Raw genomic sequence first — 21,599 nt, 5'->3', positions numbered from 1 at the left:
ACCCTGCTGCCAAATGTGTACTGACAGCCCTGAGGAGCCAAATCCCCATTCCAGCTGGAAGGATCTGTGGGATGGACAGGGTGCAGTGCTTGGTGAGCTGTTGCTTCAAAAATCAGCAATTGCAATGCTTCCTCCTGAGAAGGAGTCCAATCCCATTTCACCCCATTTGCTCAGCAAGTCATAAAGGGGAACAAATGGGTCATTCTGGTTACTAAGGAATCTATTAGGTGTTTCTACAGGAGATATACCTACTATGGTTTTCTGAAGGAGAGTTGTTGTAGGTTTAAGTGTTTCTGAAAGCCCTTGAATTAAAGGGGTCACAGTTTCAGGCTTTACAGGTGATTGCATTGGTAACTCATAGCTTGTAGTTGATTTTCTTTCCTGCATCATTTGCAAGCAAGCAGCTCTGTCAATGTTTTCCAGGGGCTGGCCGGGGGTACCAGCTCTGGTTAAAAGGTCTCCCCTTTCCAAGGGGTGAAGCCCCCCTGCCCAATGAGCTGCACCCTGAGCCAGGGACCATGGGGTGCGTCTGTCTCCCCTTGTTAAGAACACCCCAAGTCCCCAGCACCCACCGGCTTCTTGTTCTGACAAAAGAATCTGATCTCCCTGGTGAGAGACACTTGGCAGATGTGTTCTGTTTCAGATTTGTGGGGGAGAAGCCCGTACTGCTTTGCAAGTTTTGTTAATTCAGTAGCAGTGTACGGGATTTCTTTAGTGGTTATGTGCAGGTCAAGATCCTCATTATTGTGTCTTGGTTTGGAAAGACAGGGGTCTGCTAAGGAAGGCAGGAGCCCCCCCTGAAATGGAGAATGTAAACCCTCCCCACCCCTCCTGATTGCTATAAATTTTTAATTTAGGGGCTCTCAGGCATAAATATGGGAGCAGGAAATAACAGTTCTTTAATAGGGAAGGAAAAAAATAAAAGGATAAAATAAAGAATGCAGTACACTAGAACAACACTGACAGAGTCAGAACCCAACCTGACACCCTGTGGGTCAGGGTGTGGTAGCAGTGCAATTGGAAATGTGGCTGCAGCCCTCCTGAAGTGTCAGGGGTGATTCTGTTGGAGCAGAGGGGGTCCTATAGGGAAGGATGTGTTCTTCCTCTGAAGATCCAGTGGAAGAAGAGGCAGCTGCTGTTCCTCTGGGGAATCCCGTGAGAAAGCCGTGCTGGTGTCTCAAAAACCTCTGGATTATATCTGGGTAGCAATGCTTGGCTCCTCCCTCTGGGATGTTATCGTTCTTATCAGTCATGCAGTGACATTCAATAGTCTGTTATCAACAGATGTCCTCTCCCCAGGGAGGTGTGAATGTGGTCACTCAAAGAGAGAGATAAGGCAAACTGCCCGCTTGACAAAGATAATCTGCCATACAGATGGTCATGGAAAACATCTTGCATTGCAATCTGGAACAGCATCTATAACAAACTCCCCTCTTATTCTTTATAAAACATTTAGCTTGGGCAATGTTTCTTATGCTTTGGACTACACCGATAATTAGCTGAATAAAACAAGGAATCAAACAAGGAAGAAATATCCAAACAGCTGTAACACATAAAAGGAAGAAGCCTAATTTCTTTCACCATTCTATACATGATCTCACCAGCTAATTTTTTTAACATTGGTTCCCAATTTCGGATAGGTATGTGGGCTATTTTTCATTGTGGTCATCTATTTTTAATAACCTGATATATTAAATTTTCCACAAACACTCCTGTCTTTAGCCAATAGAGAGTCTAAAGCCAATCTATTCTGATACATAATGGTTTTTATTTGGCTATTAATTCTAATGCCCATCTGGTTATGTTTGTTATTATCTCTACAACTGTTTGGAGTCTTATAATATGATTCAGCTTATTAATTGAGGCTGATACAGAGTCAGATTGCTGTGCTGGTTTTACCTTTTTGTTTACTGATTGTTCTTTTATCAAATCATGGACTCTACCCTTAAAGACAAATGTGAAACAAATCCATCTCTCCCCTTTTGGACATTCACTTCCCAATATCTTCTCACTTTTTCCTAAGTTTCTAGCAATGCAATATTTTCCCCTGTTTTGCCTACAGGTACTTAATTTGGATGGGCCATAGCAGTGACTGCTGACATGGGTGTGTGTAATAAAAGAGGAACTTTGATTTCTTTCCCTGTAATGCTTTTGATAGCATTTGTGACACAATTTTGCTGGTATCCCTAAAGGGAAAAGACAGAAGATGAGTGACAGAAAAAGGAATAACAGAGGTCTGGCATGGCTTATACCCCCACCTGCCATGCCTATGGGGTTGCTGCCCATAGCAGGTGTATTTGATCTTCTCGGTGGCGAGCACAGCCGCCAATCCAGTCTTGCCCTCTTCTCTTTGCCACTCCCTTTTTGCTAATTTCCAGGCAAATCATTTTTGACACTCTGTAATTGTGGTTTCACACTGTTCCTCAGGTATCTCCCATTCAACAGGTACTAATAACTCCCATCCACAAAACAAAGTTATTATTTCAGTTGTTTTGAGTTCTGTCTGGATAGGGGATAGATTTGGTGCTCGACACTTCCTGCAACATGAGCATCGATTGTGTAAACTGCAATACCAATTTTCCCCACAATTTAAACATTTACATTTAACCCAGCATTATAACCCAGGATATCTGATATTATGATGAAGCAAACAGGGTATATGGTATGGCCCTGATGGAAGTTGTAATTCCTCACCCTCTTTGAAGAAGTCACAGGCTAAGGCCAGAACATGAGAATTCTCTGACCGAAATAGTCCTGATGCTCCTGTTTGGAGTGGAAGTATTCCTCCCCAAATTGGATATCTGACATGTCTCAGGACTTGTCCAGATGGCACTTGAAAGCACTGATATAAACCTGGCCTTGTTTCTCAATTAGCTGTGATTCTTTGTACATTCCTTGGATCATTTGGGTCGTTGCAGTTCGTTACCACCCAGTCCCAACTTAGGAGCCAATTTGGTATCACCCGGTTTAAATGTGCTAGTCCACTCCTCAGGTTCCTTCACAGCTCCTTTGATTCTGCTGGCCTGGATCCACTCTCTTTTCCCTTGGCTTGGATTGCTGCCTCATTTGTCAGTAGTACCTGAAAAGGACTTCTCAATAGCACAGAACAGTGACTGGAGGAAAGGCAACTCTACATCAGGATTTGCCATTAATTCTTCAAAACTTTCTTGCTTTAGCAACAAGTTGGGCTTTTTGGTTTTTTTTTTTTTTTTTTTTTTTTGGCCACAGCTGCTTGTTCTTCTTGTACCCAGCTGGGTCTTCAGCTGTTCTAGGCTGTTCAGCTCTTGGGATCATGTAAAGGACAGTTCTCCTAGAGAAAAAGGGACTTGTTGTGCTTAGCATGCTGCCTTCTTTCTAAGACAGGAAGCCTTAACAGCACTGAAGGGAAAACCCAGAGGCAAATTCCTCTTCTTGTGAGTCACAATTAGTTAAACAAAAAAAGCCCCAAACAAAAAACCAACCAAAAAATCCCCCAAGACAATAACAGAAAAAAGAGCCAGGCTGATCTTAACATCTATTGCCTTTTACCGTCTGAGCATTATTTAGCTGTTTAGCCTTCACAGATCCATTCTTCTAACAACTTCTCAGAACAAATCCCCATCCATCCTGACAGAAAGAAAGAAAGAAAGAAAGAAAGAAAGAAAGAAAGAAAGAAAGAAAGAAAGAAAGAAAGAAAGAAAGAAAGAAAATAAAAGACTCTTGCTTTAAGAGAACAAAAATAACTTGGTGAGCTTTTGAGAATTAGCGAGAGATCAAGGCCATCTCTGCTTTGGTCTTATCGCTTATTCTCATGCCACCCCCTCTTCTCTCTCTCTTCACTCATAGCAGGGCCCCTGTGGGGACCTTGGGGATGTGCCTCGCCCCCCTTTCGCCCCTTTTCTCTCTCTCTCTTCACCCACCTACTGGGGCTGAGGCTGCCGCCCTGCACTGGGACCCCAGCAGGCTGGGAGCCACCCCCGGGCAGCTCCGTCCCTGCGGCAGCCGCGCTCCTCAGCAGCAAACTGTGCAAGCCGTGCCCAGCGCCGCTGCCGGGCTGCTGAGCGTGTGCAGCAACCCCGCGCCCTCCGAGACCCCGGCACCACCAAGCAGCTGCCGAGCCCCAGCGGCGCCCACACAAACCCGCGCCCCGCGCCGCCTCCACCGGGGGGCAAACGCTGGAAGTTGTCACGCGGGGCCGCCCCCATGGATCAGCCCCTGCCGCAGCCCCGAGACTCTGCCGCCCGCACAAGAGCGGTCAAACACCCACGGCCTCAACACCCCTCACCCTGGCTGCCCAGGGATTCTTTTTCTCTAATAAGCATTTGGATGAACCATCAACATGTATCTTTTCCCCCTCTAGGAGGGCTTGTTCTGCTACATCCTCCTGAACTTCAGTTTGGTATTGCACAATTTCTGAACAATCATGTGTTAAGGTACCTTTTTGTTTGCCAAAAAAATTGAGCTGGATTCAAACTTGTGTTTACTTTTACTGTTATCATTATTTCACATGTTGACATCTTAGAGTCTGCTAATCATTTTTTCTCCAGCTTTTTCTTTCCCTTTTTTCCCCCCCCCTTTTTGATTTTAACACATTTTGGGCCACATGAGGTGTACCCACAACTAGTTTATTTCTAAGAGTTTGTCCACAGCCCTTTCTTCTTCTGGTATAACCTCTATTCCCAGCTGGATTTGTAAGCCTCTTCCCAAGAAGTTGACACCTGCTCCAGGAACTCCAGGAGTAAGACATCTCCTACCCCCATTCTGGCTTCCCCTTTGATTGCTACATTTTTAATGACAGGGATTTTAAACCCTTCTCCTCCTTCCCCTGCCATTTCTACCGTGTCACCACCTTTATCACATCCTCCTGGAACATCTACTACATAAGTTCTCTCTGCATCAGTATGAACTATAAAATTCTAATACTTCCTCTTGGGGGCCTACTTTTAAAGTTATCAAAGGCTCCTGACAGCACCCATCCCTCAGAAAACAGGGTCACATTAATATTTTCTGAAAAATCCCTTTACCCAGGATTTTTCTCCTAAGAAGCTGAGAAGTACCTCAGAGAAAAAAGAGAACAATATTATCTCATTTGCTTCTCTTGTGTTTTGCTGCTTTGGAATTTTCGGAGATTGTTTATTCAACAGGTGATTGTTTCATTAGTTTCTACTGTAAATTATTTTGAGTTATTAGCCAATCAGAGTCAAGCTGTGTTGGGGCTCTGCAAAAGAGTCACAAGTTTTTCATTATTATCTTGTTAATCTTCTGTAAGTATCCTTTCTGTATTCTTTAATATAATATAGTTCAGTATTCTTTAATATAATATAATACCTTAAAATAATAAATTAACCTTCTGAAAACATAAGGTCAAATACATCATTCCTTTCTTCCTTTGTCAGGCATCCCGCAAATACAATAAAACAGAGCCCAATGTTCCTCCCACTCCCTCACCGGGCACACCCCCTGAGCCATCCCCAGGCCTCCTCCTGAGTGAGGGTGGCCTCCCCCCTGCAGCAGAAACAGCACCCCCAGTCCTCTCCCGGACCCTGACCACGCCGGGCTCTGTATCCTTCCTGAACCTCCCCCATGGATACAGAGGGAGCTGGAATCACCGAGGGAACAGAGACCAGGCTGAAAGTTGGCTGTAGAGCCAGATCCAAAAGGGGACAGAGGGAGGAGCAGAATTCAACAGTGTGGCTGAAATCAAGGAAGAAACAGGGGTAGGTGCAGGAGCAGTCAGCTGGGGAGGAGCCACAGCAGGGACGGGAGTGATCATGGCCGGTGTGGGTGAGGAGGGCTGGAGCTCTTGGCTCAGACAGAGAAGCTGGTATGGGTAGGGAGACTGGAGCTTCTGGCATGAGCAGAGAAACTGGAGACAGGGAGAGACAGTATTTCCAGAGGGTCCCTGCTCTCTTCTCTGGTTCCTTATCTCATTTCCCCAGGACCCCATCCATCATCCCTGCTGCAATCCATTCCCCTGACAGCTTGAACATTCCTCACGGCATGAAAAAACCCTTCCTTTCCAATATTGTCCCACACAATCCACCTTCCTGCAGAAAATAAAGTTAAGCAATCTATATTACATATACTTTCATTCATCCATACTCATTCACTTTTATTTATTTAATACTTCTCACTCATTCCCACTCACAACAGGACAACACAAAAATACAAGGTACTTTTGTTCTCAAGTCACTTGTTAATATCCACCCACAGGTTTTATAAAATCTCAAAATGTTCCTGGCCAACCCCGGATTTTCTTGGGTATCCCTCAATCCAGCTGTGTTGTTGAACCCTGGATGCTCTTGGGCATCTTTATCCCTCAATCCAGCAGTGTTGTTAAACCCTGGATGCTCTTGGGCATCTTTATCCCTCAATCCAGCAAAATTTTAGGGGACCCCTCCACTTTTCATCCCACTTTCCCAGTGGATTGCACCAGGAAAACCCTCGGCTCCCTCTCTCCAAGGGGTGCCACCCCTTCCCTGAGACCCAGTTCCAGTTACCCCCAGGGGATTCTCTCACTCCTTTTGTCTTTTGCTTTGTCTCTTTAGTGGCTGTTTTTCTTAGGAAAGAATGGAATTGCAGCATGGGAGACTCATCACTCACTTTGCAGGTCTGGGATAACCAGCCCACCTCTCATTCATACACACATTCATCCCGCTGTACCTGCCCACCCCACACCCCCCAAAGAGTACTTACAATCCTCTTTTTCTTCTTTAAGTCTTCATGCACAACAATTTTGGGGCTACCATGGTTTTAGGGAAGAGCCTTTTCCCTTTTCTTTGTTTTTTCTGTCTCCTTTTGTCCATGGGGTTTCAACCTGCAACCGCTGATCTCACCAGAAGAAGCAAGAGGGTCTGCATGTGTTTCCACAGACACTGGAGTACGATGGGTACCTGCGAGGTGTGTCCACCCTGATTTGTGACACCAAAACCAGCATGTGGCCAACAGGCAGCCTCCAGATGATGATCAAGATGACAACCATCAATCACAAGTGGGGAGTGAACATTCCATCCTTTCTTGGCTTCTGAAAAAGGACTGTTGACAGGCTAAGACTGTCAGTTCTTTGAACAAATTAATGGTAAGTTATTATATTAGACTTAGTATTGAGATTGTATTAGAATAAGTAAATGATTTTAGGATTGATAGTGCATTTCTTGTAAGAGGGAATCACAAGATCCAATCTCTCTGACCATTTTAAATCGGCATCCGATTGAGGTTCTGACTGATAACTAGCAACTGCTAGAGGAACCTGTGGAGCTGTGTTTGTTCTCCTTCCTGCAAGGGGCCCTGCAGAGGATTGCAAACACCACCTTGTCCTTTAAACAAAAAGGGGGACCTGTGAATATGACAGCCTGGTCAGAGAGTGAGAAAACCAGGTAAGTTTTCTCACGGCTGACTTGTGAGACTTTTAGGGAGTTGTAGAGAAACAATGATAGCTTGTTATTATGAAAAAACCTGCAAGTGGTGTTTTCCTACTCTCTGTTTTCCTCTTTTTCTCAAAGATGGTTTATAAGAAAGGTCTTTTTGTTAATTAGCCAATCAGATGAAATGTATTTGAACAGTCTATAAAAAGAGAATTTTCATATTAAAGTTGCACTGTGCAAACCAGCCTTCCTGTGAATCTGTGCTGTTTCTTACTCAATAGTGACACAATTCATTCTATAAACAGCTAGAGAATGTTTCTGGATTATCAGCCCCGTTCTTGTTGGCAATTTCAAGCTGCCAGACATTTGCTGGGAACTCAATACAGCTGAAAAAAGGCAGTCCAGGAAATCTTTAGAGTTTGTGGAGGACAACTTTTTGTTGCAGCTGGTGGGTGAGCCCAGCAGGGAAGGGACTATGTTAGACCTGTTATTTGCAAATAGAGATGGGTTGGTGGGAGATGTGGTGGTTGGAGGCCGCTTGGGACATAGCCACCATGGAATGCTAAAATTCTCCATATTTGGTGAAGTCAAGAGGAACATTAATAAGAGTTTTACACTGGACTTTCGGGGGGCAGATTTTGGCCTATTCAGGAGACTTATTCAGAGAGTGTCGAGACCCAAGACATTCCTCTAGCCACCCTAAGTGATTTGAGACCCTAGCAAAGAGCTCAAAGACCTTGGCACAAAAGAAGAATCTAAGCGTGTCCTGTCCTTCTTCTCCTTCTTGTCCTCCATCTTCAGCTGGGATGGTGACACTTTTTGATTGGTTTAGAGTAGAGACAGACTGTCTAACATAAGTGATAAGTATTAGAAAATTGTTGTAAATAAGGTACACATAGTTTGTAGTATAAAAAGTAAACACCACCCCAAAAGCAAAGACTGTGCCACAACCAGACCTGCTGGACAGATCTCAGCAGGTCAGAGAAAGAATGTAATAGATAAGAAAAAATAAGCAACCTTGAAAAGTAGAACCAACAAATCTCAATTTCTTTGCGGAGGCCCTGGGGGGCATCTCCTAAGTTACACCCAACTGGCTCCTTCCCCGTTCCTATGTCTGTCCCTATGTTCCTGAGCCACTCCCTCCCATTTCCCTGATTGGCCCTTATCTTTGTACTGCCCCGAGACCAGGGTCAGGCCCCTGGAGAGAGAGAGCTTGACCCTCCAAGTGTGTGTGTCTGGGACCTGAACATCTCACTGCGTGGCTGAATTCAACACCTGTAGATATTAGGCAAAAGCCTTCTTTACCTTAGACTTTACTAGCAGCTATTCAGGCTGCAACACTTCTTCAGTCACAAAGCTGAGGAAAAAAAAGACTTTCTAATGTCTCGGGAGTCATCTCAACCACAAAAACCCAAGAAGAGAGTTCCTTGGGAAGTAGTCCTTAATAATAAAGGAGTTCAGGAAGGGTGGGCGTGCTTCAAAATGGAGATCTTGAGGGCACAGGAACAGATTGTCTGTGTGCGCCGAAAGACAAGTCAAGGAGGCAAATGTCCAGCCTAGATGGGCAAAAAGGTTTTGGAGAAATTCTGGAATAAAAAAGGAATGTATTATCTTTGGAAGGAGGGTCAGGTCTCTCAGGAAGTATTTAAGGAGGCTGCTAAGAAAAATTAGGGAGGCTAAAGCTCAGTTTGAACTTAAAATGGTAACTTTTGTAAAAGACAACAAAAAATGTTTTTACACATATATTAATGGTAAAACGAAGAGTAAGACTAACCTTTGTTCTTTATCAGATGCAGAAGGGAACTTTGTAACTGTAGATGAGGAGAAGTCAGAGGTGCCTAATGCCTTCTTTGTCTCGGTTTTTAGTGGGAAGGCTTGCCTTCAGGATAACTGTGCTCTTGGGTTGCTCAGTGGTGTCAGGGAGCAGAATCTTTCCCCCATTTTCCAAGAGGAGGCAGTCAGAGAACTGCCGAGCCATTTGGATATTCATAAATCCATGGGATCAGATGGGATCCACCCTGGGGTGATGAGGGAGTTGGCAGATGAGCTTGTGAAGCCGTTCTCCATCATTTACCAGCAGTCCTGGCTCACTGGTGAGGTTCCAGATGACTGGAAGCTGGCCAATGTGATGCCCAATCATAAAAAGAGTAGGATGGAGGATCCTGGTAATTATAGGCCAGTCTGCCTGACCTCAGTAGCAGGTAAGGCTATGGAACAGTTCAAATGAATTTTGGGCAAGTGATAAGATAAAAACTGTGAGATGAGATCAAAGAGGAATAAGAGCAAAGCATGTATTAGGTTAAGGTAGATTGATGGTGAAAACCCAGGGATAGAGGTTTACTGTAAGTTATTGTTTTAAGTAGAAGTGTGTTCAACGTAATTTTGATAATAATTTTGGAAATGTGTGTTCTCAGAGGTGAAGGGTGGAGTGCCCTGGGTTGATAAGGAAGTGAGTTTTTCAGGAATTTGTGGTCAAACCAAGCAGTGATCAGATTTGAATATTGGCACCTGGTGTGGCCACTGAAGACATGGATACACTTCTGAGAACACAGAGGGTTTGTAGGGGAATAGAATATATGTAAATAAAGGTAGTATAGAAAGTAATCTTATCCCCTAAAGTGTTGCAGCTGGGTTAATTATTAAAGATTAGGAGCAGGCCTGATTTTAACAGGCCGCAGCTGTAGCCAATAAGAAGAGTGTTATAGAAGAGTGGATTGGTTGGTTGAGGGGAACTGGAGTCAGTTGGCTGCTGCGAGGACAAGGAAGAGTCAGTGCCTAGAGGAGCTGCCTACAAGAAACATCAAGGAAGAATGAAACTCTAGCGATATGGAACCATTGTAATATAATGACAATAGAACTCTTGCACTATAAAGATAACATATGGCGACCCTGACGTGATTTGGGAAAAAAGACTCAAACAATAAACTATATCACCCCGTGGATTCGGGATACAGGACTCAACTCTATGACCCCGTGGATTCGGGAATGGAAAAAGAACTTAAGTATCGACCAACGTGATCCTGTGGTGATGCAGAAAAGAAGACTTAAACATTAAGCAACATGATCCCATGGTGATCTGGGTAGAGAACTGAAAGAGGAAAAGCAACAAAACTGAAAGAGGAAGGAGAGAATTTTCTAAAGCAACTGTAAGAGCTGGAAAAAAATAGTTTGATTATTTGGTACAATGTGTTTAGTGATTGGTAAAATATATCAATTGCAGCTATTAATGTTTGTTAAATATGAATATAGAAGATTTTGAAGAGAAATACTTTGTAAACTGAGAAAAGCTGCAAAATTGAACCAATACTCAGAAATATATATATTCATACTATAATATGTTGTCTGAACATTTGTATAACTATTAGTTCTGAAGGAAATGTATGAATGTGTCATAATGTTAATTTAGTTAAACATGTTTTTCTAGAAATGCTGCAACTCCGTAATTAAAAGAAAAAGGGGGAATTGTAGGGGGATAGAACATAAGTAAATAAAGGTAGTATAGAAAGTAATCTTACCCCCTAAAGAGTTGCAGCTGAGCCAATTATTAAGGATTAGGAGCAGGCCTGATGTTAACAGGCCACACCTGCAGCCAATAAGAAGAGTGTTATAGAAGAGTAGATTGGTTGGTTGAGGGGAACTGGAATCAGTTGGCTGCTGCGAGGACAAGGAAGAGTCAGTGCCTAGAGGAGCTGCCTACAAGAAACATCAAGTAGGTACGAAACTCCAGCAATATAGAACCCTTGAAGTGTAATGACAATAGAACTTTTGCAATTTAATGACAACAGCCTGGGACCACCTGGGCTGATGTGAGAGCTGTGGCCAGCGCCTGATGAGAGTCAGCGGAGGCGCTCATGGACAGCTGGGCCCGGCTGGCCAGGGAGGCCACCGAGCTCCGTGCTACCTGCAGGGAGGTGGCCACTGCTGAGGCCACCACAGCGGCCACCGCCACCACCCAGGCCAGGTACTGGAAGGATACAGCCATGCCCTGGAGACAGCTCAGGAAAACGTGGAGGCCGCAGAACGGGAGCTGCCACTGGCCCTGGAAATGGAGGCAATGGCTGCACTCAAGGCCCGGGTGGTGGTGGCCAGCAACGAGGTGCTGGTGGCCACCGTGGCCATGAGAGAGGCCGTGGTGTTCACCAACGAGGGGATGGCATCCACCAAGAGGAAATGGCAGGGGGAGGAGGCCCTGGGGCCCCTGGGGGACTTGGTGACTGCGTGTAACAAAGCCACCGTGTTCCTGCAGGAGCTGCAGCGCTGGCTCAGGGCCATCGAGGCCACCCTGGAGCAGACAATGGACACATCCCTCGATGTCCCCGAGCCCTTGGTGGCCGTGGTAGATGAGGCCGAGCAGCTGTGGGAGCGGAGCACCCACAAGTTCATTTGTAATCTGCTGGGGAGACTTAAGGAGATCCAGCATCTCCTCTTTGGTCCCACTGGTGGCCCTGGTGACCGCAGACACTGAGCAGGAGCAGACTCTGCTGGGACCAGGAGCAACCCCAGGTGTGGGGCCAGGGACATCCCCAGGGCTGCTCCCATGGTCTGAGGGGGACACAAAGAGGATTTGGGGTTAGGGTGTTTAGGGTGATTTAAATGGGAGTTTAGGGGGGAAAAAAATCAGGATTTTGGGAGAAAATACAGGGAGTTTGAGGGTGGAAAAATTAGAATTGGAGGGGAAAAATGAGAATCCAGTTTGTTGTATGGGTGAATAAGGTGAGGAATTCATGGATCTTTAATTTCCTCTGGAAAGCAGGTACATGGATTCAGAGCTATCACATTCTAACTGGATGTTTACTGGGTTACTTTAATAATGGCACTTACGGTAAAGAAATGACACTGGGGGAAATTTTCTCCCAACCCTTTGACCATCTCTTTGGATCTGCCCCACCAGTTTTTGAAGGGATCAGATCCACTCTAAATACTACTGACATCATATAGTGGCTGGTATTGTTGATAGGCCTGTTCTATTTAGCATTTAGAGGTAAGATAAGACTAACCTGGATAACCACCCTGACACCTACCCCAGAGCCTGGGGATGCAGCCCCTGGGCCTGGCCCTGCCCCACAGCCCACCTCAGCTATAAACTACCCAGATTGGATGGGGGTTCTGGTGAAGGAGATACACGAGATGGGACAGATGCTAAAGGAGTATATTTCCCCAGCTGGTGAGAAGCCCTCCCATGCCTCAAAGAGGGAGAGTCTAACACTGCAGCAGTGGAACATACAAGTGTTACAAGTGCCCCAGATCCAGCTGAACTGCAAAGGCAGTCACAGCTAGCAGCAGTTGCCCCTATAGAAACAAGGAGATCTAAGATGACATCAGAGCACCCAGATAAGGCAGGGCCTTCACAACCCACAGGAGACCCAGAGATTGCAATCATCACTGAGTCCCTTTCGAACTAAAGTCTCCGAAAGCTGCACAAAGACATTGTACGATGGGGAGGTGAGACTTATACAACCTGGCTACTTTGGGTCTGGGACCTTATGGGTACACGTGGGCAACTGGATGGTGGTGAGGCAAGGAATTTGGGACCCTTGACCCAGGACTCAGGTGTGAATGTGATTTTTGTAAGGGAGCCAGGGTCCCCGTCCCTCTGGGAGCAGCTTTTAATGAGTGACAGAGAGAGGTTTGTCCACAGGGAGAGAATGTAGAAGCGCCACCATAGAATGTGCTGGAAGACCCTTGAGAAAGGAATACAACAGCTGAGAGAAGTAACAGCATTGGAGGGACTCTTTGGGAGGGATGGACAGCATGAAAATGACCCCGACAAGGTCGGGTGCACAGGGTAAATGTTGTGGAGCCTGGCAAATCTGGGCCCATCTCAATACACCACCTTCATTGCAATGATTGATGCCAATACCAACCGAGAGACAGTGGGCTCTGTCGCCAACAAGCTCAGAAATGATGAGAGTGTGATCAACGGCCCAATGCAGGCTCATGTCTCTGCTGTGGTCAAGGAACTCAAAGAGGAGATGAGGGAGGAGGTGAGGCGGAACAATTCCCACATCCCACCAGTGCAAGTCACAGGCCCCAAAGTCAGAGCCCAACGTCCCCCAGCTAGACAGAGAGGGTACACCCCATGGGCTGACCTATGGTTCTTTCTGCGTGACTATGGGGAAGGCATGGGAAGGTGGAATGGGAAACAAACTTCTGTCCTGGCAGCATGGGTGCATCAGCTCTAGGAGGGAAACTCTAATTGAGGGAGTTCCACTAAAGTGAAGGTACCTCTAGCATGTATGCCCAGGAAAGAAATAATAACCAGGGTTAGATGGGCCCTGCCTGTAGCCAGGAAGAGGCATGGGAAAACCGAATTTTCTGGTTGATGTGGATCCAATGGCCTGGCACATAAGAACCACAAAAATACGACACTTTAGTTGATACTGGTGTGCAGTGTACCCTGATACCATCGGGACATGTGGGGGCAGAACCTGTTTCCATTGCCGGGGTTACAGGGGAATCACAGCAATTGACCCTGCTGGGAGCTGAGTTGAGCCTGACTGGGAAGGAGTGGCAGAAACATCCTATTGTGACTGGCCCAGAGGCCCCGTGTATTCTGGGTATCGACTACCTCCGGAACGGCTTTACAAGGACCCAGAGGGACTCAGGTGGGCTTTTGGAATAGCTGATGTAGAGGCAGAGAACATGAAGCAGTTGAACACCTTGCCTGGACTATCAGAAAGCCCATCTGCAGTAGGACTCCTGAGAGCAGAAGAGCAATGAGTGTCAATTGCCACCTCGACAGTGCACCACCGGCAGTATCGGACAAATTGGGATGCCGTGATCCCCATGCAGAAAATGATCTGCGAGCTGGAGAGCCAAGGGGCGTACAGCAAAACCCACTCACCCTTCAACAGTCCCATCTGGCCTGTGTGCAAGTCTGACAGAGAATGGAGATTGACTGTGGACTATCTTGTGCATTCAGGGACTGTGCCTTGAATGAATGGACTCCACCACTGAGCGCTGTAGGGGGATACAGTATGGGTAAATGAAGGTGGTGTAGAATGTAATCTTATCCCCTAAAGAGTTGCAGCTGAACCAATTACTAAAGATTAGGAGCAGGTCTGATGTTAACAGGCCACACCTGCAGCCAATAAGAAGTGTGTTATAAAAGAGTGGATTGGTGGGAATGGGAGTCAGTTGGCCACTGTGAGGACAAGGAAGAGTCAGTGCCTAGAGGAGTTGCCTGCCAGAAACATCAAGGAGGTACGAAACTCCAGCAGTATGGAACCCTTGCAATGTAATGACAATAGAACTTTTGCAATATGACAACAGAGGGCTGCTGTGCCAGACATGCTGGAACTCCAGTACGAGTTGAAGTCCAAGGCAGCAGAGTGGTACGCCACCATTGGCATTGCTAAAGCATTTTGCTCCATTCCTCTGGCAGCAGAATGCAGGCCTCAGTTTGCTTTCACCTGGAGGGGTGTGCAGTACACCTGGAACCGACTGCCCTAGGGGTGGAAGCACAGTCCCACCATCTGCTATGGACTGATCCAGAGTGCACTGGAAAAGGGTAAAGCTGCAGAACACCTGCAGTACATCAATGACATCATTGTGTGGGGGAAAACAGCAATGGAAGTATTTAAGAAAGGAGAGAGGATCATCCAGATTCTGCTAGAAGACTTGAGGCTTCTCCATCAAGAACAGCAAAATCAAGGGACCTGCTAGTGAGATTCAGTTCCTAGGAGTAAAGTGGCAAGATGGGCAGCAGCAGATTCCTACAGATGTCATCAACAAGATCACAGCAATGTCTCCACCATCCAGCCAGAAGAAGACACAAGCTTTCCTAGGCACCATAGTTTTTTGGGGAATGCAAATTCCTGAGCCCTCTTTACCTGGTCATCCGCAAGAAGAACAATTTCCACTGGGGCCCTGAATAGCAACAAGCCTTTGCCCAGATCAAGCAGGAGATCGCTCATGCGGTTGCCCTTGGCCCAGTCAAGACAGGACGAGAGGTGAAAAACATGCTCTACTCTGCATCCGGGAGCGATGGTTTGTCCTGGAGCCTTTGGCAGAAGGTGCCTGGGGAGACTCAAGGTTGACCACTGGGATTTTGGAGTCGAAGCTACAGAGGGTGAGAAGCCAACTACACTCCCACAGAGAAAGAAATCTTGGCTGCCTATGAAGGAGTCCAGGCTGCCTCAGAGGTGATTGGTACAGAAGCACAACTCCTCCTGGCACCCCCACTACCGGTGCTGGGGTGGATGTTCAAAGGCAAGGTTCCTTCCATTCACCATGCCACCAGTGCCACATGTAGCAAGTGGATTGCTCTCATCACACAGCACACCCATACAGGTAAACTGAATCGCCCTGGGATTCTGTAGGTAATTACAAATTGGCCTAAAGGTGGAAATTTTGGAGTCACAGATGAAGAACAGGAACCAGTGACACGGGCTGAAGAGGCTCCTCCATATAACCAACTGCCCCCAGAGGAAACACGCTATGCTCTTTTCACTGACGGTTCCTGTCACATCTTAGGGATGAACTGGAAGTGGAAAGCAGCTGTATGGAGCCCCACACGACAGGTCACAGAGGCCACTGAAGGAGAAGGTGGATCAAGCCAACTTACAGAACTCAAAGCTGTTTAACTGGCCCTGCACATTGCAGAAAGAGAGAAGTGGCTACCTCTACACTGATTCATGGATGGGAGCTAATGCTCTGTGGGGATGGCTGGAGAGGTGGAAAGAGTCTAGCTGGCAGTGTAGAGGAAAACCAATTTGGGCTGCTGATGAGTGGAAAGACATTGCTACCAGGGTAGGGAGGCTACCTGTGAAGGTCTGCCATGTTGATGCCCATGTCCCCAAGAGTAGAGGTAATGAGGAGCACCAAAACAATGAGCAGGTAGACCAGGCTGCAAAGATAGAGGTGCCCAAGATAGACCTAGATTGGGAACACTAGGGAGAGATATCCCTAGCTAGATGGGCCCATGATGCCTCAGGCCATCAGGGCAGAGATGCCACCTATAAGTGGGCATGAGACCGAGGGGTGGATCTAACCATGGACAGTATTTCACAGGTTATTCATGACTGTGAGATGTGTGCTGCCATCAAGCAGGCCAAGCGAGTGAAGCCCCTATGGTACGGTGGGCAATGGTCCAAGTACAAGTATGGGGAGGCCTGGCAGATTGACTCCATCCCACTGCCCCAGACACGCCAGGGCAAGCGCTACCTGCTGACCATGGTGGAAGCCACCACTGGATGGTTGGAAACCTACCCTGTGTCTCATGCCACTGTCTGGAACACCATCCTGGGCCTGGAAAAGCAGGTCCTTTGGAGACGTGGCACCCCTGAGAGGATTGAGTCAGACAATGGGACTCATTTCAAGAACAGCCTTATCAACACCTGGGCTAGCGAACATGGCATTGAGTGGGTGTACCATATCCCCTACCATGCACCAGCTGCAGGCAAAGTGGAGAGGTACAATGGACTCCTAAAAACCCAGCTGAAAGCTTTGGGTGGGGGATCTTTCAAAAATTGGGAGCAGCATTTAGCATAGGCCACCTGGTCAGTTAACACCCAAGGTTCCACTAACCGAGCAGGTCCTGCCCAGTCTGTGTCCCTGACTATAACAGATGGAGATAAAGTCCCAGTGGTGCCTGTCAGAGGTTTGTTAGGGAAGACTGTGTGGATCAATTCTGCCTTGAGTACAGACAAACCCATTCGTGGGGTTGTCTTTGCTCAGGGACCAGGTTGCACATGGTGGATAATGCAAAGAGATGGAACAACACAATGTGTACCTCAGGGAGATCTGATTGTGGGGTGAGAATGATATGCAAATATCACTGTTCGTTGGATGTTACTGCCATTGTCTGTACATTAAACCATACAGACATGAGACAGAAGGAAATGTGTAAGTGTTGAAGGTCTGAGCAAGTGGAAGATGGAGCTTTGAGTGAGTAAAGTGAAAGGGGGGGAATCCTGCAGCTCTGTAGGGGCCTGGATTCAGTGGTCCAGTGTGGGGATGTGATGAGGGCATGATGGCTATTGCTTGTACTTTTTGGGGGAACAGATGGAAATTTTGTGTGAATAAATGCATGATGTGTGGTAATATGTTGATGATATGGGGATAAGGGGTGGAATGTCCTAGGGTGATGTTATGATGCTTGTATCCCCATTCATGTGTTCTGTTTATGCTGGATATTATGTTCTGTGCCTTCAAGACTGGCTCTGAAGAGTGAAAGTTTTGTTTGGGTTTTCTTATCAGCCTGGCGGGACACAGAGGCAGGGCAGTACCAGAGTGCTGCTTTTGCTTTTTTGCTTTTGCTTTTCGCTTTGCTCTCTTGCTCTTGCTTCTGCTTTGCTTCTGCTTGCTCTTGCTTCTGCTCATTAGCTAGTTTAGCTAAACAGTCCAAATTTCTTCCTGAATTGTCTCTCCTTTCCTTTTTTGAACCAGCTTGAACCTGCTCCGGACTGGGACCTGGGAACACCGAGAGTTTGCACCTTGTGGCTGCAGCAGCTGCCACGCACCTGAGGGACTGATAACAGAGTGACCACCCCCGAGAGAGACTTTCTGAATTTGTCATCTTTTTCAGAGTGGTGTCATCTGGTATTGTTCATTTTGTGTGCTGGGGGGTGCTGTGCCTGTTAAATAAACAGGTTCTTTCCACTTCTCTCTGAGGAATTCTTCCCAAACCGGTTGGGTGGAGGGGCTGTGTGGGTTTGCTTTCTAGAGGGGCCCCCCTTTAGAGATTCTCTCCCAAATTTGCCCTAAACCAGGACACCTAAGTAGTGGAAATATTACGGTTTCCAAAGCAGTTTTGAAATGGTTTGTTCGCTGGATATATTTTAATTTCCCTCAGTTTACCCAGCAGAATGTTAATTCTGTCTCTGCCTGGGACAAAATTGGAGCCTTGTTAACAGCGAAAGTGGAACAGGGAGATGGGACAGTGTCTCAATTTTTTCCTGTATTCCTTGTGATTTGGAAAGAAGTGCTAAAGAAGGATTTGAAAGGCCAGCCAGAGAAAATCTCCCCTCCCACAGCTTCTCCTACCCCTCCTCCCAAATCCTCTGCCCTGAACTGAGAGAGACGAGCAAGGCTCCTCGGCAGTCACAGGGTACCTGGCACTGCCACTGTTTCCCCGGCCTCCCACCTCCCTCTCAGTACCCTGGCTCTGGCAGCTGTGATGGAGCACCTTCCCTGTACCTCTCTAACCTAGTTCCTCTTACCCCGATTTCGCGTTCTGACCCCCCCCAATCCCCAAAATGGCTACGATCACATGGTTGGCATTCAGGATAATGCTGACTGCATGGTCAGAGCCCAAAATGGTGGCATCCAGGTGTTTGAGCCTTCAACTTACCCCTCTTCTCCCCACAATCCCTTTCGCCCACCTGTCCCCTCCCCCAACCCCTTCCAGTCTCACAACCCCTTCCTTCCCTTGGATCCTCCTCCCCCTCCATCATGTCCCCACCCTCCATGATGTCACCCTGCATCCCCGCCCCTGGTTCCCATGGTTGCCCTGCCCCCCTGCCTGTTCCTGTTTCCCACACCCCCTTGCCCGGGTCCCAAGAGGGTATGGCCGAGGGCATGGCCGAGGGCATGGCCAAGGGCTGGGGGGTGGGCCACTGCCTGGTTCCAACAGGTGTGGGCAGAGGGGTGTTCCCCCACCTGCTTCCCAAGGGAGTGGGGCTGGGGTGGGGGTTATTCCCTTGTCTGGTTCCCATGAATGTGGGACTGGAGGAGGGGGTGGTCCCCCTGCTGACTCCCACAGGGGTGGGGCTAAAAGGGAAAACCCTGGGGCTCAAAACCAGAAGGAAGAAGTAATTCCCTTGGTAGCCTCTGTTCAATACGCAGGTGGTAGAGGCGGCCCTAGAACCTACCAGCCCTTCTCCTATCTGACAAAGTGTGAGTTATGTACAAGTGAGTTAGAATTCGGGAGAAATAGCAAAATTTTTAGAAGTATGATGAGACCCACGTTAACATCCCTTGAATTTGTTCCTACTGACCTCCTAGATCTTTTCCGGTGCCTGCTTATCCAGTCAGAATTTGATCTATGGGAAAGCTCCTGGAAGAGATCTCTCAGGGATCTCTTGGAGGAACTTAAACCCTTCAGGATGACAAAGATTTAGAAAATAATAACATCACTTATGAACATTTGTGTGGTGAGGGGGAGTGGGCTAAGCCTGAGGACCAAGTTTAGGTGTTATCAAAATTCATTCTAGGTAATATTTCAAAGGCTGCAGATAAGGCTTTTAACCAGCTACCAACTGCTGAAGCTAGTGGTAGTTTCCTTGACATTAAACAGTCTCCTTAGAAAGTTTCTTGCAGTTTGTTGACCAGCTCCGTGCATAGGTTGAGAGACAAGTACGGGACCCCAAGACACAGATGGAGATAGTGAAAGAGATAGCACAGAGGAATGCCAATGAAGTCTGCAGCAGGGTGCTCCTGGGACTGCCTTTCAACCCCCCACCTACACTGGCAGAGATGATCAAAGCCTGTGCTAGGAAGGCAGAACTGTTTGCTGCACGGGAGGCGTGGTCAAGGCTGACAAACCCAGAGACTGTGGCAGCTGTATCTCCAGGAGTGAGGAGGCAACAGTTGTCACCAGAGCAACTTCAACATGTGTGGAGAGCTTTGTGGATAATTGGCTAGCTGAGAAGGACCACTTTGATGTGATACCGTTGGATAAGGATAGGGGAAACAAGCTGGGGATTAAGTAATAAGTGTCCAATCACTGACAGAGGTCATGGTGACCTTCGCTGCAACAGGAAGATGGGGGAGAAAATCGTTTGCCAGAAAATGAAGATAGCCTAGGTAGAGTAGCTATAAGAATGTAAACATAGAAACAAAATAATCATTAGAGCATAGAAGTAGGTGTGGTTGATCTAAGTGTGCTTTAACCAATAATGAGCTCAGCTTTTGCAATATGTATAAGCTTCATTAACACCAATATAAATATGTGTGAGTTATCAATAAACTTGGGGATTTGTTGTTCACGCATATTGTGTGCTGCAATTCTTCTGCCGTTCACGACAAATGGTGACCCTGAGACGTGTTCACCGGTAGCCACGGTCGATCGGTGTAAGGAGTTCGGGTCCTACCGCAGCTCAGGACGGCGAAAGCACCGCTGAAAAAGGGAAAGTGCCGCACCCTGGGTGACCTCAACGGAGACCCCGGCCGATACGTGCTGCCGACGCCTTGAAGGGCTGCAAGAAGCGCACTGTTATCTTTAACATGGATAAAGAAAGGCAAGCAGCATATGATATATTTACTAGCTTTTTACAAAAGCGTCAGGTTAAGGACATAGATTTGCAGAAAGAGCTTCATGGGTTGTTAGCTTATGGGTATGCACAGGGACTTTTTCAAAATCCTCACACAGTGCATGAGTTATCAGAGTGGCGTAAATTTGGGGATAAGTTGTGGCAGGCAGTCATAGATGAAGATAAAACTGCAAAAAAGCTGGGAAAGTTGTGGCGAGTCGTGCATGATGAATTGTTGAAATATCAGGCAGAGGAAAAAGCTGCTCAGCAGGCTAGTGCAGCCCATGAAAAAACCAGGAATTATGGGGACTGGTTTGGTTCCCCGTTACCCCCTGTTACGCCCACAGTCAATCTGCCGCCGGCATCGCTTTCTGCTTTAAACAGCAGTTCCACGCCGACATCGGCACCTACTTTAAACAGCAGCTCCCTGCCGACATCGGTTCCTGCTTTACACAGCAGCTCCCCGCCAGTATCAGCGCATGCTTCAGGCAGCAGCTTCCCCCCCGCGTGTACTCCAACAATGCCGTCCACACCACCTGCCCCGGTGTCAAACCCTACACCTCCTCCGCCTAGTAATGCGCCCATCCCCGGGTCAGTGAGTGACCTAGCACAGGCCGTTGCACAGCAGCGAAGGGAGGCATGGGCAGTGGTAGCAAAAGAAATCATGGACACGGGGGATGATGAAGCGATATCAGCTGCTATGGAATTTGCCTGTCCAGTGGTTTATTCTCCCCTGGCGGGGGGAGGGTTTCAAGCTACAATAACTGCTTTGGATTGGAAATTGTTATCACAGTTACGATCCACGGTTAGTCAATTTGGAGTAACCCGTGAGCCCACAAAACAAATGCTGGATTACATCTGGGGCACTCAGGTTTTGCTGCCGGCAGATTGCAGGGCGTTAGTAAAGCTCATTTTTACTCAGCATCAACAGCTTTTGTTCAATGCACATTGGCAAACGATCTGTCAGCAATGTGTCCAATAGTACGGCAACCAGGCGACCCGTTATATGGGGTAACCCTGGAGGAATTAATGGGGTTTGGGCCTTTTCTTCGAACGGAAGCAC

At 47.2% G+C, this 21,599-nt stretch overlaps 1 protein-coding gene and 1 long non-coding RNA gene across 4 annotated transcripts in view; both read right to left on the bottom strand.

The window, feature by feature from the left end:
• Positions 1-21,599, bottom strand: part of LOC139604922 (zinc finger protein ZFP2-like) — a 178,318-nt gene that overhangs the window by 102,014 nt on the left and 54,705 nt on the right. The gene's annotated exons all lie outside the window — the stretch shown is intronic.
• LOC139604995 (uncharacterized) overlaps positions 2,701-21,599 on the bottom strand; it is a 44,668-nt gene continuing 25,769 nt past the window's right edge. Inside the window, exons 2-3 of the long non-coding RNA XR_011684201.1 lie at positions 6,676-7,014; positions 2,701-3,310 (exon numbers count right to left, since the gene is read on the bottom strand). This is a non-coding gene — a long non-coding RNA (uncharacterized lncRNA). The remainder of the gene's footprint in view (positions 3,311-6,675; positions 7,015-21,599) is intronic.

The sequence above is a fragment of the Agelaius tricolor genome, unplaced genomic scaffold (genome assembly GCF_023055355.1).
Source record: "Agelaius tricolor isolate 1412-34295 unplaced genomic scaffold, bAgeTri1.0.p SCAF_57, whole genome shotgun sequence".
Taxonomy (NCBI): Eukaryota; Metazoa; Chordata; class Aves; order Passeriformes; family Icteridae; genus Agelaius; species Agelaius tricolor.
Note: the sequence above shows the minus strand (reverse complement) of the source record. Positions and strands in the feature narration are given on the sequence as shown.